Here is a 12,779-nt window from a genome sequence, read left to right as displayed (position 1 = left end):
ATCTGGGGCCCTTTTAGCCATGGCTGGAGCTGGAGTAGCTGCAATGCAAGGCACCATGTCCAGAGGCTGCACAGATCAGTGGGGCCCTGGGCCTGGCACATAAAACCATGTTTTCCTCCTAGGCCTCTGGGCCTGTGATGGGAGGGGCTGCTATAAAGATCTCTGAAGTGTCTTCCAGGCATTTTCACCATTGTCTTGGCTATTAGCATTTGGCACCTTTTACTTATGCAAATTTCTGCAGCAGGCTTGAATTCCTCCCATGAAATGTTGTTTTTTTTTTTCTACCACATGTCCAGGCTGCAAATTTCTCAAGCTTTTATGCTCTGCTTCCCTTTTAAATATAAGCTCCAATTTCAGGTCATTTCTTTTTTTTTTTTTTGCTTATACAAATGAGTGTAGGCTTTTGGAAGCACCCAGGCCAAATCTTGAATGCTTTGCTGCTTAGAAATTTCTTCCACCAGATACCCTAAATAAATCATCTTTCTCAAGTTCAAAGTTTCACAGATCCCTAGAGCAGGGGCACAATGCCACCAATCTCTTTGCTAAAGGATAGCAAGAGTGACCTTTACTCCAGTTTCCACTAAGTTTCTCATCTCCATCTGAGACCTCCTCAGTCCAGACTTCATTGTCCATATTACTGTCAGCATTTTGTTCACAACAATGTAACAATTCTCTAGGAAGTTCCAAACTTTCCCTCATCTTCCTGTCTTCTTCTGAGCTCTCCAAATTATTCCAACCTCTGTCCTTTACCCAGTTCCAAAGTTGCTTCCACATTTTCAGGTATCTTTATAGCAATACCCCACTCTCAGTACCAGTTTTTTTTTTTTTTTTTGAGACAGGGTCTCACTCTGTCACCCAGGCTGGAGTGCAGTGGCACGATCTTGGCTCACTGCAACCTCTGCCTCCTGGGTTCAAATGATTCTCCCACCTCAGCCTCCTGAGTGGCTGGGACTACAGATGCATGCCACCATGCCCAGCTAATTTTTGTATTTTTTGGTAGAGATGTGGTTTCACTATGTTGGTCAGGCTTGTCTCGAACTCCTGCCCTTAAGTGATTCACCTGCCTCTGCCTCCCAAGGTGCTGGCATTACAGGCATGATCCACCACACCTGACCCAATTTTCTGTATTAGTCTGTTCTCACATTGCTATAAAAACCTACCTGAGGCTGGGTAGTTTATAAAGAAAGAAGTTTATTTGACTCACAGATCTGCAGGCTGTGTAGGAGGCATGGCTGGAGAGGCCTCAGGAAACTTACAATCATGGTGGAAGGTGGAGGGGAAGAAAACACATCTTTACATGGCTGGCAGGAGAGAGAGAGGGGGAAGGGGGAGATGCTATACACTTTCAAACAACCAGATCTCATGAGAATTGTATTGTGAGAATGGCAAGGGGGATGTCCGCCCCCATGATTCAATCATCTCCCATTAGACCCCTCCTTCAACACTGGGAATTACAGTTTGACATGGGATTTGGGTGGGGACAAAGAGCCAAACCATATAATGTAGATATATAGAAAGAGATTTATGAGGGACTGGAAGGTCTGGAAGCTGGAGGCCCAGGTGGGCCAGTGGTGTAAATCCCAGTCCAAGCCTAAAGTCCCAAGAACTGGAGAGCCAATAGTGTAAGTACCAGTCTGCATCTGAAAGCCAGGGAAACAGAAGTGCTTATGTCCAAGTGCAGGAGAAGATGAATGCACCAGTTCAAACAGAGAGAGAGAATTCACTTTCCCTCTGCCTGTTTGTTCTATGCATGGCCTCGGCAGACTGGATGTTACCCACCTTCTTTGGGTGATCTTCTTTGCTCAGTCTACCCTTCAAATGCTAATCCGTTTCAGAAACATCCTCACAAACATGCACAGAAATAATGTTTTACCAGCTACCTGGGCATCCCTTAGTCCAGTCGAGTTGATGTAAAATTAACCATCAGAGTGCCCAAGGAGATATGACTTAAATGATGTTAGGAGACCAACCGCTTCCAAATATCTCTCATCTTTCCATGATGCTACCTACCACTGGGGCTTTGCATTCCTTGCTAGAGACCTAAGCTATGCCAAGCACAATCCTGGTGCTGAAAATACAAAGTGAAATAAGACCTAGCTCCTGACCTTATGGAAATTCTGGCTTATTTTGGAGCTTGATAGGACTAGTTGGCTGTGCGGTTAAATTATAATAGGTGTAGGATGTCCCCCAGCATTTTGACTTAGGAACTGAGTGGAAGCTCTGAAATACTGATGTTAGTTGCTTTCATACATGTTAGGAGGGAGTGTCCCAGCATCTTTCAAAAGCCAGCACCTCTAGGCTCTGGGTCCATCCTCCTCCACCCTCTTGTTTTTCACTCTTGCATCACTTTGCTCCTTTACACTGGACCATTCTCATCAGCTTGCAAACATATCTGTTTTCTGCTATTTTTAAGCCCTCTCTTTGACTTCTGACCTTACTGCTGCTGTTTTATAAAAAAGTTATCTCTGTCACTTTTTCCTTGCCTTTCATTCTCTCTCCATCTTACGTCCGTCAGGCCAGTGAAATGGCTCTTGAAAAGGTCACTAAAGGGTCCCCTTGTCGCCAAATCCAGGGGTTATATTTCTGGCTTCATCTTACTTGATATCTCTAGCATTTTTGATAAAACTGGCTATTCCCTCTTTATTCAAATTTATCTTGTTTTTTATGACTCCACTTCACTGGTCACTTTTTCTTAATTTCCTTTCCTGGCCCTTCTTTTTCTTCTGAACCTCTAAATTTTAGAGAGCCCCACTGTAACTGCCCAAGGGGTTCACCTTGCCCACTGCCTAGACAGAGTCAATTTATCAAGATGGGAATTGCAATGGAGAAAGAGTAATTCATGCAGAGCCAGCTATGCAAGAGACTGGAGTTATTTTTATTACTCAAATTAGTCCCCTGAAAACTCAGGGATCAGAGTTTTTAGGATAATTTGGTGGGTAGGGGCCAGTGAATCGGGAGTGCTGATTGGTTGGCTCAGGGATGAAATCATAGGGAGTCGAAGCTGTTCTCTTATGCTGAGTCAGTTCCTGGGCAGAGGCCACACAACTGGTTGGCAGGTCCAGGTGGGGCCACCTGGTTGTTAGAAATGTGAAAACCTGAAAAGATACCTCAAAAGGGTGATCTTAGGTTCACAATAGTGATGTTACCTTTAAGAGTAATTGGGAAAGTTGCAAATCTTATAACCTCTGGAATAATGGCTGGTAATATTTAGAATTCCAGCTCTTCTCATTCTGATTTGGTGGCTGGTGGCCTTTCATTCATTCTACAAAAACAGTTTAGCTTTGGGGAAGGTCTATTATTTAAACTATAAGCTAAATTCCTCCCCAAGGCTACTTTGACTTATGACCAGGAATGGATAATTACAGTTTAGAAGTTAGAGGCAAGATGGAGTTGGTTAGGTCTGATGTCTTTCACTGTCATGATTTCCTCAGTTATAATTTTGCAAAGGCAGTTTCACTGCCCCAGGCCCTCCACTCCACTCTGCCCTCTTAATCTGAGTGAGCCTCTCTGCTTCCACGGCTTCAAATACTGCTGATGACTCCTAAATTTAGTTACCCTCTGAGCTCCAGATTTATAATTAAATTGCTTATTTGACATCTCTATTTAACACTTGGCATGACAGAAACAAAAATATTGATTTCCGTGGATAGTTAATTATCCACAAAACTGTGCATAGTTATCCTCCTGTGGATAAATAGTTAGCAAAACTCTTCCCTTCTGCATAAGAATCTGACTTTCAAGCTTTTTAGCTCCATTCTCCTAATAACCTGAAGATGGTAAGAATGTCAACTCTGTTGCTAGGCAATGTGACTTAGAGTGAAAATGACCCCTGATAGGTAATCTAAACCTGGAGTGGGAGGAAGTATAAATGAACCATAAATGCTTCCTGTGAGGGCACGCTTTGGAGCTTCCCTGTGTGTGGCAGTTCTTGTAATTGTCATGGCTCCTGTAGGCAATGAAGCTATTAAGCTAGGGAAACCCCTGCACCTGGCTGATATAGATGCAGAAATCATAATGTGGTTCTGACATGGAGAGCTTTTTTAGCTTTTCTCTGTTGAAAATCTCCGTCATTCTTACTTTTATCACCAAGAATCCAGAATCCTTCTGGATCTATATACTGCAATTTTCTTCACTGTTTTTGCTTTCCCTATTGTTGGACATTTAGGTTGTTTTCAATTTCTGCTATTATAGATAATGCTGCAATGAAGAGCCTCATACATACAGATTCACCCTCCTTTTGAATTATCTCCTCATTCTAAATTACAATGAATAAAATTACGGGGTATGAACAATTTTATGATTTTCAATATATACTGCCAAGTTCCTCTTTTATATCCAATGCCAGAAAGTACGTACACATTAATTTTACTGCAAAATCTCTGGCACTAGTGTTATTATTACACATTCCTTGCCAAGTTAATAGATATAAAAACCTACATTATTGTTTAGTGTAAATTTTGTTGCACCCTCAACCCGTGTTTGCTATCTACATTTTTTCTGTTTATGTCTTTGCCGATTTAGCTATGAGGGCATTTATGATATTTATAATATATTAGAATACATTTTATATATTATACATAATAGTCCATTTCTCTAACATTTAAGACAAATACTTCTGCTGTTTTCATTTTCATTATGGTTAGTTTATTCTTGTACACAAGTTATTATTGATCTTTTCCTTCATGAATTCTTTCAAAGATTCAAAGTTCATTCACTATCATCTAAATAAATGTATAAAAACTCTTGATTCTATTCTGTGAAATTTATTCACATTATTTAACAAATTCTTAATTTTAAATGTACATTTTGGATGTAACTTGATTTTTCCCCAAACTGGTAATCCAGTGGTAGCTTCAGAATCTGTATATGGGAGACTTATGGAGCAACCTTGCTAAAAGGGCGGGCAGATTCCTGGTCTTGCAACTGCACTTGTACAGCATGCATGTTGTTTTAATTTAGACCTCATGCTATTTGGTAGCTTGTGATAATAGTAACAATGATGGAGATTTTGAACAGAGAAAAGCTAAGAAACTCTCCAAGCCAGAACCACATTATAATTTTCATGAGTCCTAGGAACTTTTGCTTTTATGAGTGCCTTTCTTCATAAAAATGTTAAAAATTATGTTTTACAACTGCTTTGTTACTATACTCCAGGATGGATTATCATATGTTCATTATTACTATTTGTATTTGTTTTTCTTATTTTAAAGTATCTTAGAATGAAAACATTTTTGTGGTCACTAAGCTGCCTTTTGTGCATAGTGGATAAGTTAACCCTGCTCCAAATTACCCCTTAGCACTAATTGACTCTCTGTATCTAAAGTATTGGGCCTGCTTCTTGCCTTTTTATTCTGTTCTTCTGATACACATTTGTCTTATATAAGAACCACAGTATTTAACTATTATTATTTTTAATATGTTCTAATAGTTTTTAGAGCTGACCTATATCCCCAGATTTCTTCTTTTTAAGTTTCTTGACCACCTGTTTTTCCAAGTGAATTTTAGAATTGCTCTGTTTAATAGAGTCCTCTTGAATTTGCACTGTATTTGTAAGTTATCTCATTGAGAGATGACATCTTTACAAAGTTATAACAGTTTGCTATTTTGCTCTATAAACAAAATGCCATTACCATGCTAGAGAGAGAGTTTAACAGGAATTGAGACAGAGGCCAGAAATGGGGTAAGGAAGAACCTGTACTTTGTTAGGGTGAGTGACCAACTAGGGGTCCTCAATGAGGCTGGGACAAAAGCTCCCATGAACCAAGATAGCCCCAGAAGTAGGTCTCAAGTCAGCCCTATAGGACAAGTTCTTAGTTTATTCTTCAGACAAAGGGAAAGGGGATGCCCATGGGGAGAGACTAAAGACTATTCTTTTGGCCAAACCCACCTGCTCCCAATCTGGCATTCTAAAGAGGCTATAGTTTGATAATATGAATATTAGGGTTATATGCAAGTTTAAACAAGACATTTTGTTTTTCCATGCACATATCCTTGAGGCCAATGAGTAGTGGTAGGAATAGAAGAGATAAGAAGGTGGAGGCTGACCAATGTGGCAGCATATCGGATCATCACTTATAACCATCTTGCTCCTCTCCCTTTTTTCTTTCATGAGAAACATTTTATTTATAGTTATAACTTTATATTTTTTAAATATGAAAGGCAGTCCTTTAAGGACAGACTTGCAAAATTCAGAGGGCTTCCTCCCTAAGTCCAAGTCTTTAGTGTTGAAAGTGAAAAATCATGATACTTCAAGTGAATGACTTACAGGTATTGTCTGCTATGAATAGACATAACTCTAATATAAAGGCCATTAGAGGAAATTGAATAACTTTAATGTAGAGAGAATTTGGATTTATATTATATTTTATAAGTCACATGCTGAGATTATATTTGGCAAGCTATTTCCTTTTATGAATCTTGAATAGGACCTAGGCTGGGAAGATTTTTGTGCCTCCAAGAAAAAGATGAAAGGTGTGATCTGAAAACTTAAACTTTCAAAATTTCAAAGGCAATGTTTTATTTCAATTTTAATGTTATGGGGCACATTGGAGCAACTTACTGGAAAATCTCTCTGTGGGTCTATGCTTGCCTACTCATCATGCCCAGAAGTATACAGTTATCTTTATACTCAAAGAAGCACCCCCTCACTCCAAATAAATCAAATAATGACCTATATGTGTACCAGGGATATACATTAGTTTCCAACACTGATCAATGTTGTTCAGTATCTCTCTAAACAAAGTATCATCCTATATTTGAGATGTGTGAGTAGATTTTTAAAAGAGGACAAGCTGAATAAACAGAAAAAAATTCTCATGATGAAATAGGGAATTTAGCTTAAAGTTATGAACTGATCACATTCTTAAACATCAAATAGAAGTAAAAGTAAATTAATTCTAGAAAATATAAATTCAGGCTAATAAAAACTCCCAGTTATTAAGTACCAATGAATGTGAACTAAAATTTAAAAATCACAAAAATATACATGAAACAAGTCATCATAAGCAAGTGTCATCAGAAATAAGAAACTAAAGAATCAGACCCACAAATAATGCAGATATAGGACTTACTGGTTTCAAAATAAGTTTGTCTAATATTTTTGAGTAAATTAAAAGTGACGTTACAAGTTGAATTAATCAGTTAGGGCTGCCATAACAAAATACCACAGATGGGGTGGCTTAAACAATGGAAATCTAGTTTCTCACAGTTCTAGAGGCTGGAAAGTTCAAGGCCAAGGTGGCAGCTGTTTTGGTTCTTGATGAGGGCTCTCTTCCTGACTTGCAGATGGCTGCCTTCTCACTGTGTCCTCATATGGAGAAGAGAAAGAGCTCTTGTGTCTTTTCCTCTTCTTATGAGGGCATTAGGCCTCTTAGATTAGGGCCCTGCCCTATGACTTCATTTAACTTTTATCATCTCCTCACAGACCTTATATCCAAATACAATTATATTGACAGCTTAGAGCTTCAACATGTGAATTTTGGGGGACATAAACATTTAGTTTATAACACAACTATAACTAAAAATAAAGTGTCTATAAAAATTCTAAGATTGATTTGAAAAACAAACCAAATAAAATTTTTAGAAGCCAAAAACAACTAAAAATTTAAAAATCAACAGGTAGGTTAAATAGAATATTAAAGCTAAGGACATAATTAGTGATTTGGAAGACAGATTGAAAGAAATTCCTTTGATCCAGTTGTGCAACAAGAAAATAGAGGCCAGGTGCAGTGGCTCACGCCTGTAATCCCAGTACTTTGAGAGGCCAAGACAGGCGGTTCACCTGAGGTCAGGAGTTTAAGACCAGCCTGACCAACATGGTGAAACCCTATCTCTACTAAAAATACAAAAATTAGCATAGCATGATGGCACGTGTCTGTAATCTCAGCTACTCAGGAGGCCGAGGCACGAATATCGCTTGAACCCAGGAGGTGGAGATTGTAGTGAGCTGAGATCATGCCACTGCACTCCATCCTGGATGACAGAGTGAGACTCTGTCTCAAAAAAGAAAATAAAGAGAGAATAGAAAATATGATATAAAAGTTTAAAACCTTGGTGGATGGTGTGAAGTCTACTGTCAACAAATCAAGTACCAGAAGGAGAGGATACAGAGAATGGATGAGAGGAAATAATGGAAAGGTAATGGATGTGAGTTTTCCAGAAATGAAAGAAGTTTATGAATTTTTAAATTCAACAAGCTCTACAAATCTCAAAGATAATTTATAAAAGGAAATTTATACTTAGACACAAGTATATGAAATGACAGCAATGTCTAAATGCCAAAGAAAAGACCTTAAAAGTAACTAGGACAAAAAGACAGGTCATCTGCAAATAAATACCAATTAAACTGATAACTGATTTCTCAACAGCAACAGTGAAAGCCAGAAGACTGTAGAATAACATCTTTAAAGTACTGAAAGAAAACAAAATATCATCCCACCTATATGTGTGTATGTGTGTTCAGAGAAAAGGGGCAAAATAAAAATATTTCAAAGAAACAAAAAGAAATTAAGACTATTTACCATAAACAGACCCTCTATAAAGAATATTCTAAATCAGAGTTTTTCTGTCTTTTCCTTTTTACTGACAGTATTGAAATGATCCTATATGCTTGTGTATTTAATATGACACTGTTCTAGAAGTGGTAATTATTAGATCAACAGATATGCCTCTGCATTTTAAATTTTGGCAGATACTACTAAGCTTTTCTTAAAAACAACAGCACTAGAGCTCATCAATCTTTTAACTTCTTTTCAGACTCAGGCTACACCAAGTGCTGGACTCAGTCAGGACCATATATGTATATATTCCATGTGCCCATTCAGATGTGATGAAACTCTTTTGCGACTGCTTGTCCTGATGCTTTTGTCTTTTGCATTGACTTTAGGTAATGGAGACCCCTAAGTCCCCTACTCCCATCCTTCTCTCCGCTGCCCCTCAGTGGGAGTCTTCATTACAGCAGCCCCTATCACCCACTCACGTTCATGGCCATGAGCAAAACTTCCATAACTTGTGATGATAATAGAGGTAATTAGTCACAAACCAGGCCACATAGGGATTCTAAGTTATTCTGTTCCTCAGATATACATTTCTGTCTTATATAAGAACCCTCCTCAGGCAGCTTTTTCTGATTCCTCTTCTGAGAAGCTCTGAGATCAGCCCAATATCTTACTTACTTTGGTCAGGTCAAGAAGGGAGACAGTGTGGCCCTGTGTTCACAGTCAATCAATCAATAAACATATCTTAAGCTTCTGTTGTATAACACACTAGAAAGAGACACACAAATGCATAATTAAAATAAAATGTAGTAACTCTTAACATGAATTCAAACAAAATACTACATCTGATTCTGCATGACCCTGGACAATCATGCTCCTTATCCGGACCTCTAATTTTTCAAGACCTCCAATGGCCCCATTCGAGTAGTATACTGGTAAATGTTCAATTGTTAACTTTCTGAAAAAACACGTCTATAAGTTTGTTATAAATTTTACTGATATAAAAGGTGTGTAGAACACAATTTACAACAATAAAATGTGCTATAATATTTATTGCAAATTATGTAGCCAATTGGTCCTCACAGAATGCTTTTATTGATTTTTGCTGAACTCTTGTATCATAGACAACCTATACTTGTAACTGATGACAGAGTATAGCTCTGGCCTGAGTGTTGGTCAGTATTTTTGTTTTCATATGTAAGACAAAAATAAAACAATAAATACGTATGTTGGAACTTCACTCATTCATCAGTGACATGACTAGCTTCTTTGTGAAACTGGATAATAGTGATAAAATACTGAAAGGCTGTTTCCTCAATTTTCTGTTAGTCACAATGTACCAGCTATAGACATGACACACTTTTAAGCTTAATTGCCATTTAAAAAATTTTCTCTATTATTTCTTGAGTCTAAGCAATCAAGAAAACAGTAAATCAAGCTCTGATTGGTAGTATTTGTAATTTCTGGGATGTAAGTATTCCTACCATGATCAAGTTCAAGCTATCAAATATGCATCGCTGAATGAAAGCTGGGAAGAGATGTGACTAGCACACCATTATATAATGTTTCTACCATACATACACAATAGGTGTAAATAACCTTAACAGCACAGATAAAAGTGACATGTAGTACAATAAATAGGAAGTGACAAGTTTGGCACATTTATTACCTTCTTTTTACATTTAATTCAATTGTAAGTTTATATAATTTAATTTTATTAATGGCTCAATGGTGTTTAGTAAAATGGCTCAGCATTTCTAAAAATTTAACAATCAGCTCTCAAAAGCCAGTGTGAGTCAGTTCCATAACGCCACTGCCTACTGCTCTTAAGATAATGTTCTATAATCCAGTAACCTCCAGAAGCTTCTGGAAGAACATTTCATAACCAGATAGCATGACAGCTGGCACCAAAATTTTTCTTTTTGGCTATCCCTGCCCAGAAGGTAATTATTTATAAATGACAGGATCTGGAGGGGTGTGACTAGGTTTAGTTTGTTACTTAGCCCACAAATTCATGGGATAAAGCAGTCTTGAAGGAAAACAAAAAGAAAATAAAAGCATCATTTTTGAACATAGTGAAAGGAATGCGATTCTCCATTCTCTCCCCCACCCTCTGCTGCCCTCATGCGCTTATTTATACACAAACACTAACTTTTGTTTATAGCTCTCAAAGCTCACCTTTGGCCCATGGTAATAATCAGCCCCTTGATTCAATGCCTTCAACTTTTTGCTGGCTAGGAAAGCAAAGTTACTCTCTAGTGGTCTTTCCTACCAGGCCTACCACTCCTACCCGAAGTGGTGAGTCAGTGAGAGAACTAGAACAAGAACTCAGATCTTATGCTCTTTGCCCCACGTTAAGTTGTGTACATATACACATACATGCAAGTACATAAACATGCACAGCCATGCACATATATACACTCACTCATACTCACAGAAGCTTGTCTGTCATCTGGCTTTCAGAAGCTTCGTTTCTCCTTCACAGTTGAGCTGTGGGCCCAACCAAGGCCACTAAGTGAAGATGAAATTCCTTCAGCTGTAACTGTGGCTCTGCAGGTGCCTGGAAGGCTCGTGAGTGGGGAAATCCTGTCTCAGGCTGAGGCCTCAGCTCTATGTCTCCCCACTTTGAGGTTGAGAAATATCCAAAGTTGAGACTTCCACTGCCCTTTGTCCTTCTAGTTTCTCAGGGGAGGGTTACTCAGCTCTAGGGGATAGGGAGAAGAAGCATCTATAAGGGACCTGGGGAGACTTCCACCTCCCCTGGAAAGTGAGGGAATTACTGAAAAACCCCTTAAAGAATGAGAGAAAGACAGAGATAATTCTCATTCATAACAACTAAGTTTCCAATATAATCCCAGGTTTTGAATGGTTTTCTCTTGAAAGCTCCCTGAGAAAAGAAACTTTGCAATTCCTCTAAGCAGCTTGTTCTTTCTTTGTCTGACCTCATTCTTTTCGGCTTCAGAGTCAGCTCTGCTATCTCTTGATGGATCTTTTGGGGGTCCTGTGATAGCACCCTCTGTTTTGATATACCTCCAAGATTAGGACAGCATCATCTTTTCCATCGGCACCTGCACAGAGAACGTTATCAGAGTGACAGGACAGTATAAAAATAGCTGATGACCAGACAGGACCCAGACCTGTGATGAAGATAACAGATCAGAAGGTCATGATGATAGTAGCTGACATGTCCAAAAATATGAGAGATGGGTAAATATCCAGATACCACAAGTTTTATTCCATATCCTGCCACCATCCCTACAGAATATGACGATTATATGGTTCCAATTTCTCCATTTTATAGAAAAGAATGCTGAGACCTAGTGAGGACTGGCCTAGCTAAGGCCACACAGGGAGGCCAAAGCAGAGAAAAGGAATAAAAAGTCAGGGTCCTGGGCTCCTGACTCTCACCCTAGGCCCATTTTCTTTTCCCTATATTATACTGCTACATATTCTGGTGACATTGTCTGCTTGAGAACCAATGGTTGCCCAGCTTAGGGAAGAAAGGCCATCAGTGCTCAGGCATAAACAGTGTGGGCTGTGGCTGGTCACACCTGCCTATCCAACCTCTTCAGTCCCACCTCCTGGGGACCTCAGAAATCTGAGCAAAGACTGGGTGTCTTAGCCAAGATGACAGCACCTGTGACCAAGTTCTATTTCCAAAGGCAACATGGTCTCAGCAGAGACACGGGGAGAGGCCAATTGCTGCAGTCTGGTTTTGGTGCCTTATTGAATTAGTGACTCAGCAGCTAGCACCAGTCTCTTTGATTGGCTAGCATGTGGGGGGATGGTAGTACCCAGATTTCAGCTAAAGTGATTCTCAGAAGTTTGCTCTGGCAAGCATGCCAGCATTTCTCCAAAAGGAAACTTCTCATTCTGGTTCCAGAATTGACTTTGGGGGATCCCAGGACCTCATGTTTCCTCTCCAGGGAATTAACATCTGCCTGCTGGTTTGGCCCTCTAAGACGCTTCTTGATTTTGATTTTTTTTCTGGACCTTCATTCAGTATGTTGGCCTAAGACCCCTTTTTCTGTCCCCTGACACTTTTTGCTCTCTTCCAAGCTCAGTGCACAATTCCCTAAGTTTTCCTCACTGTACAGTCTCAAACAGGCCCACTTAAGTTGGCTTGTATAAGGGATATGTGCATTTTTTAATATAAAACACAGCTATTAAGTTATTAGCATCCCCAAGTGCTGAGTACTGTGTGAGGTACCCTGGAGACCACAAGGAGAAAAACCAACAATCCCTGCCTTAAAAATACCTAGAATATATAAGGGAAGACAGAGA

General features: G+C 39.1%; 1 long non-coding RNA gene across 1 annotated transcript in view; it reads left to right on the top strand.

Moving 5' to 3' along the window:
• The window catches only part of LOC131384604 (uncharacterized), a 33,766-nt gene extending 24,727 nt beyond the window's left edge, over nt 1-9,039 (top strand). The window contains exon 3 of the long non-coding RNA XR_009215617.1: nt 8,755-9,039. This is a non-coding gene — a long non-coding RNA (uncharacterized LOC131384604). The remainder of the gene's footprint in view (nt 1-8,754) is intronic.
• Nucleotides 9,040-12,779: the final 3,740 nt, after the last annotated feature.

The sequence above is a fragment of the Hylobates moloch genome, unplaced genomic scaffold (genome assembly GCF_009828535.3).
Source record: "Hylobates moloch isolate HMO894 unplaced genomic scaffold, HMol_V3 SCAFFOLD_11, whole genome shotgun sequence".
NCBI classification, from domain to species: Eukaryota; Metazoa; Chordata; class Mammalia; order Primates; family Hylobatidae; genus Hylobates; species Hylobates moloch.
Note: the sequence above shows the minus strand (reverse complement) of the source record. Positions and strands in the feature narration are given on the sequence as shown.